Below are 6,773 nucleotides of genomic sequence, written 5' to 3' on the forward strand. Positions count from 1 at the left end.
AAAAAAAAATAAGGCTTGTGGGAGGTGAATGTCTAAGACCCGCCAAGAAACACTTATCTAGCCTGCTCGGAGCGTGTACCTGTTTTTCCACCGACCAGTTTAGATTCAGTCTTGACATCCAGCAACTCCTCGTATGCAGATGCACACGGGCATGCGCCTCAACTCCCGCCACATCTAGTTCCTTGAAACTAGAACGGCCAAGCAGCATGCTCTCCGCCAGACCAGAAGCCAGCGAGCGGGCTTCCGGATTCGGCCTGAGCAGGGCCGGCGCCAGGACACACAAACTAGGGGGGCATTCATAATTCTGGAGGGGGCTCGGGTGGTTCTGAACTAGGGGTGTGAAGGTGATATTTTCCTACACGTTAAATGACGGAGGGGGCTTTTGAATCGCTAATTCAAAAGTGAAAGTAAAATGATCACGGCCGCACGGGCATGCACCACGCCAGTGGACACGCACGAACGCCCGTGAACTGATGGGTTCATTAATGATGAGTTAATTATTATTCTTAATAAAAAACAACAACAACAAAATGACAAAACAACAACAAAAAGTACAATCAATGACAAACTCGCTTAAATAGGCTCTTTTACATTTCTCTTTGAAACCAAAATTTCCTCCATAATTTTTTCAATAAAATGGGCAAAGTGCGACTCTAGTTCGGCCCACTTTGAATTGAGCAGACGCGTTCAGTTCTGTAACGGAATGGTCAAATGCAGAATAAATAAAATATTAAGTTTTGTTGCCAAATTTAGATTTTTTTTATTTGAATATTATTTAGTCTATTTGTTTGATTTTTAATGATTTCATTATAATTTATTTAATTGCATGTCATCAACTTGCAATTAGCCTTTCGCCGAGCCCCGCCCACGTTGCTTTGTCCGACAAGCCGTGGCGCTGTCACTGCACACGCAGTGAAAAATACATCGCGGAACAAAGAGGATACTGACCACACATCCACAGACAAGACAGAGCAGGTATCTTATGATATTAAACAAGTCACAGCTTTCAAACCGTGTAGTTATTAAAGAAATTCAAACAATAAAAAACGTTTTGTTGCTCTTTATGTGTCGTGACCATGGTCGTGACAGATTGCTGTAGATCCTCAGCTCAACCACTCGTAAAAAACAATCATCTCCTCCTATTAGTCCATGAGCATGAGAATGAATGTTGTTTCAAACGCGGAAAGACGTCAATACACACCATTTTTCAAGTTTGTTTAACTCCACCGAGGTTAATCTTTTAACTTCTGACTGCTTTGTCGGACAAAATGGCGGATGCGGCGTTCTGATAGGTTAGATCGCTTGTCAATCAAACTCCCGGCGAAAGGTCGATTCCCTCCCTGTTTTTTTTTTAGAACATTATCTTAAAGCAGAACTAAGCAAGATTCATGAAGCTCCCCCTACAGTTTCCTTCAGTGAATGACACTGTCATAAATACTCCAAGCGCAGCTCTGGACTACAACGACTACAACACTCGCCAGCGCAGTAGTTTTGCAAATACAGTACAAGAAAGAGGAGGTGGGTAATTTGCAAATACAGTACACTCGATGGAGGTGGGTAATTTTCGAAATTGTCTTATAAAGACATAATATATACATTGTTTTTGAATTACCGCAAAGCATTTTGTCACTCTCGCGTGAACGTGAACATGAGGCGAGATTGTTTCGGGTCGGTGCAGCTCAAGTTGCAAGTGCTGTATTTTGGCGTAGACGTGCCAGAGGGAGTTAGTGTTCGCCTCAAACACACCACTACAAGTCAATTAACCATCGTAAGGACTTAGAAAACTATTTATGAAGGTAAAAAAAGTTACTTAGTTCTGCTTTAAATTAATTCCTTGGCGACGCGTCATGCTGCCAAGCTACATGTATCGCGTTTATTTTGTTTTTCCTTTTTTATTTTAAATATTCACAAACTAGTTAATTATATCATGAATTATATGATATTTTCCGATTGTCAAATATGTGGAAATGAATGTGTTTTGTTTAAACACCTTTACTGATCATGATCATGGCTGGTGAACTGGGATATGAGAGTAAACTTTGTTTCATACGCATTATCTGATAGGCTATGAATAAACAACTTTGAATCTGCATTTAACAAACTATAATTGTCATTTTTATATATAGTCTAGACCTCATTCAAACGTCTGAAACCTCAAATAAACATGTGGTTGAAAACGGAATAGTTGTGAAATATATGAAAAGCACAGAGCGTGTCAATCTCTGGCTCAGCACCAGCAGCGGGAAAGCAGGTTTAGCAGTGGCATATTGAACGTTCTCATCACACCCGTGTTATCGTAGCCTACACGTTAAAAAAGTTAAAATCGATCGGGTGAATGGGGACAAATTGAAACTGAGGGGGCACAAATCAGATCTGAGGGGGCAATGCCCCCTTTTGCCCCCACGTGGCGCTGGGCCTGGGCCTGAGAGAACCAAAACTGGCAAGAGAGGACTGGGAAAGGGAAAGACCCATCCCAAGATCCCCAGCCAGATCCATCTAAGAGCCCCACTACTGCAGACGCCATGCTCACACGGAGATACATACTTTCTAAATCCGCCTGCACTGATTTTTCTTCAGACACGGGTTCCCATAGTGTCAACTTATAAATGCAGTGTTGAGTTCCACTTTGAAAAGGGAACCCTTTATCCATGAAGCAGGCTTATTAGATTGTGCTGGTTTCTCTATCAGAACTCTATCAGAAACAGTTAACAGTTTACTCAGTTAAAACTTTGAAAGACAAAGTGCAATCAAAAGCAAAGTTAAACCAAATACAGTTTAAGAGTTTTTAGCAAAACTAGATTGTAAAAACCTGATTTAGTTTTACTGTAATTTTTCCTCGCTATGACACAGCGGAAATTCATTTAATAGAACGTGGAAATTGTTTTTCTGCATCAGTGTCTCAACTTCTTTGTTATCTCAACCAGTACTTGTCAGCAATGGTTTTTGCAGTAATTATTTGCGTTTGAGCCAGTAGGCCAGTAGAGGGCTCTACACACTATATTTTATAGAGGTCATCTGCACTTCTACTGTGTGCTCACTTGTGAGAGTGTTCAATCTTATTTTATTTCTGCTTATCAGTGTATTATAAGTTATACTTATAAGTACTCGAAAACCATACCTGAGTAAAAGTATAGATATCTTGCCAGAAAATGACTTGGGTAGAAGTTAAAGTTTCTGTTTAGAATGTTACTTGAGTAAAAGTTTAAAGTTTGTGATATTTTTTGTACTTAAGTATGAAAAGTATTTTTTTTTATATTAAATGTAGGCCTACTTAAGTATTGAAAGTAAAAGTAAAAGTAAATGTAAAATACAAAAGGAGCAAAAAAATATAAAAAAATTGTTCTATACACAGTTTGAGCAGCAAGATTGTGTTCAGTTTTAACTCTCTTACATTTTGTTTCTCTAAATTGGCTTAATTTTTATACATAAAAAATACTAATATATTAATTATACATTGATGATTTGTTCATGTTAATTTATAGTGCATAACTAATGCAAGAGACAACTTTAAAATGTTAAAATGTAAATGATGAAATTAAAAATGAACAATACTTTTATTAACCTTATTTAATGTTACAAATGTACTCTTATTGTAAAATGTTACTATTTCATATAAATCCAAACAGTCATGCTTAAAAATTACCATCTTTACACACAAAGGCATAGCATAGGGTCTATTAAATGTGTACTTTCATACATTATTTGGCTCTATTTTAGAAAAGTTTATGATTATCTAATCAAAATATGTGTTACAGTGCCGATAAAAACTGAAATTGAATAGGCTACATTTCTGATTTGTTAAGCTTCTGTCACTGTATGAGAATACAGTTTAAATATGCAACTTCGCCGGATAATGAATGCATAACAGCGAACATATAATTATAAACTAATGCAAATGAATGGTAACAATCGTGGCGTACAGTTGTTGTTGTTTTTTTGTCACATTGTTTTAACCGCTTGACACTACTAATGTCTCAGCCTCGACGGCAAACATACTGTTCTCCACTAATGCAGCATAGTCAACAAACTAATTACTTAGTGATATAAAAACATGTACTGTAGCGTACATTGTATAACATACCGTTTTGTTGTCCGTTTTAAATCGTTTTGAAGTGACCCTATGGGAAGCCAAACACACCAAAAGTGGTTCGAGGCAACGGGGTGTTACAAAGCTCGCGCCGCGCGGACATGTCATCTGCGCGGATCAATGGGCCGAGACGCGCGACCGACTCGTCAGCGCAGCGCGGACGTGTTTTCTAGCGCCACCCAAAGGGCAGCGCGGCGCGAGCTAATCTCATCCAATAGTATCCAGCTGCAGACCCGCAGCACCAGTTTCAGAACCGCAGTTCCATGATGTCTACAGTATTTAACAACAATACTTTTAAATAAAGTCATTTTTCTGTTCATATAGGCCTAATATGCATACGATATCATGATGTTCAAAGAGCAAAATTTTAAAACAGCCTATATGCTTAATGTCAATGAATGGATACAAACACAGTCGTGTATAGGCTACTGCGAGAATAGGCTACAACTACGTTTTTATTTTTAAATTATTTTCTCCACGTTTTAAATAGGCTAATACAATGACACAGTTTGAGAAGATTTTTTTTTTAATTAATTCAAACATATTAATACATGTGTAACATTTGACTGTATATTTGATCGTATTATTTCCTTCATGTTCAAATTGTTACACATAATGCTTACATTATGTAACGTAGGCTATTTAATGTCAAATAAAAATAACCATTTAAATACATGTAGGCTTATATTTTGACATTAAATGCCCTTAAATGCCTCTGTGTCTTTATATTATTTGTCAGAAGTTCACAACATCATAAGGAAATAATATCACATACAGTCAAGGGAGACATTTTTCTATATGGTTACACATTTATTAATATATTTTCAAAATTATATGGTTAAAAGTATTTGTTCACAGTTTATACAAATTAGTTCATGCCTTAACAAAACATAGTTTGCATTATCGATTAACTTGGTAATTAAAACTCCTCTTTGAACATCATGATATCGTATGCATATTAGGCCTATATGAACAGAAAAATGACTTTATTTAAAAGTATTGTTGTTAAATACTGTAGACATCATGAAACTGCGGTTCTGAAACTGGTGCTGCGGGTCTGCAGCTGGATACTATTGGATGAGATTAGCTCGCGCCGCGCTGCCCTTTGGGTGGCGCTAGAAAACACGTCCGCGCTGCGCTGACGAGTCGGTCGCGCGGCTCGGCCCATTGATCCGCGCAGATGACATGTCCGCGCGGCGCGAGCTTTGTAACACCCCGTTGCCTCGAACCACTTTTGGTGTGTTTGGCTTCCCATACTGCTCTGTGCAGCGCGCAGCCTCACATCACGTGTCAAAAGAAACCACACGAGGCATCAGTGATCGTTTTTATTTCGCCTCTAGAGGCCGCTCTCGTAATGTCTCATAATCTTCTCAGCCGCTCCAGCAATGGACGCAACCCGGAAAATGAAGGCTGCGTCCGAAAACCTAGGTAGCTGTCTTGCTGCCTCGCTATCTTATAAGAGAATGACTTGTACGGCAGCGTTTGTGCATGAAGGTAACTTACCTCACGAAATTGATTTCGGACAGACTTCTGAGGCAGTGTAACAGGTTAATGATCTACAGCAATATAGCGCGAGCTTTGGTGAGAACTAAACAAATATTTAATTACTACAGTAGTAATTTCTCGATAGAAATGATATCACAATTGAAATATGTTGATCAAAATCGTACATTTATACACAAACTGAGCAGCAAACGCAACCTTCGGACGCCATCTTTATTTTTCTAGCTCAACTGTCACAGAATGGAAAGCACAGGATTGTGGGATATCAAAGGTAGCTAAGGATACATCTATGCTTCCTTCAAAAATCGGTCTGAGGAAGGTATCTCATGAGACAGGAAGTGAAGCTAACATTGGATTCGGACGTACCTTGATGCCATCTTACCTTGAAATGTGTCCTCGGAAGGCAGCATTTTTCAGTTTTCGGACGCAGCCTAAATCAACCGCGGTTGTGCGAGCACTTGTTTGCACATGCTTGCTTGCAGTCTGTGTTCTTCCAACTTTATTTTGTAGTAAGTTTGGGAAAATGTATCGGAGTAAAAGTATATAATGTATTTAGGAAATGTAGTGGAGTAAAAGTAAAAGTTGACAGAAATATAAAAACTCAAGTAAAGTACAGATTCTGTACAGAGCTGATCTTCAGACTCTGCATGTTTCAAAGCTCGGTTGTGTGAATTGTTTCATGTTATACAACTGGAGAGGATACGTTCTCTGGAGTCCAAATCTCATTGTCAATTCCAACTGTATGGCAGGATTTTCTCAAGTCTGACTAGTGTCTTATTAGATAGACCTCCCCGCCTTTTTTTTTTTGTTAGAGTTGTATTGTTTTCTTTGTATTCTTAGGTTGGTGCACTTTGTAAAATTAAAAATACAGGTAAACCATAACTATTTGACACTGGAATATACTTTTTTAGTGGATTATATTTCCAATGCCTGGCTCCTGGTATTTAGTTTTTTCTTATCCCTAGTTTTATTGACATGCATATATCTGATAAGAAAAGAGACAGACAAATCAAATAAACTAGAGCCACATTCAGTGTTCACAAATTAACAGTAGATGGCAGTCACATCTTAACACAAGTTTTTCATTGAAGTTTATGCTATAATGGATTAGTGACACCTTTCCTCCTGTGTTGTGATGCGGACCAAATAAAAATATACTATTAAAACAATAGGGGAAAAAGTA

The sequence above is a fragment of the Chanodichthys erythropterus genome, chromosome 13, assembly GCF_024489055.1.
Source record: "Chanodichthys erythropterus isolate Z2021 chromosome 13, ASM2448905v1, whole genome shotgun sequence".
Lineage (NCBI taxonomy): Eukaryota > Metazoa > Chordata > Actinopteri > Cypriniformes > Xenocyprididae > Chanodichthys > Chanodichthys erythropterus.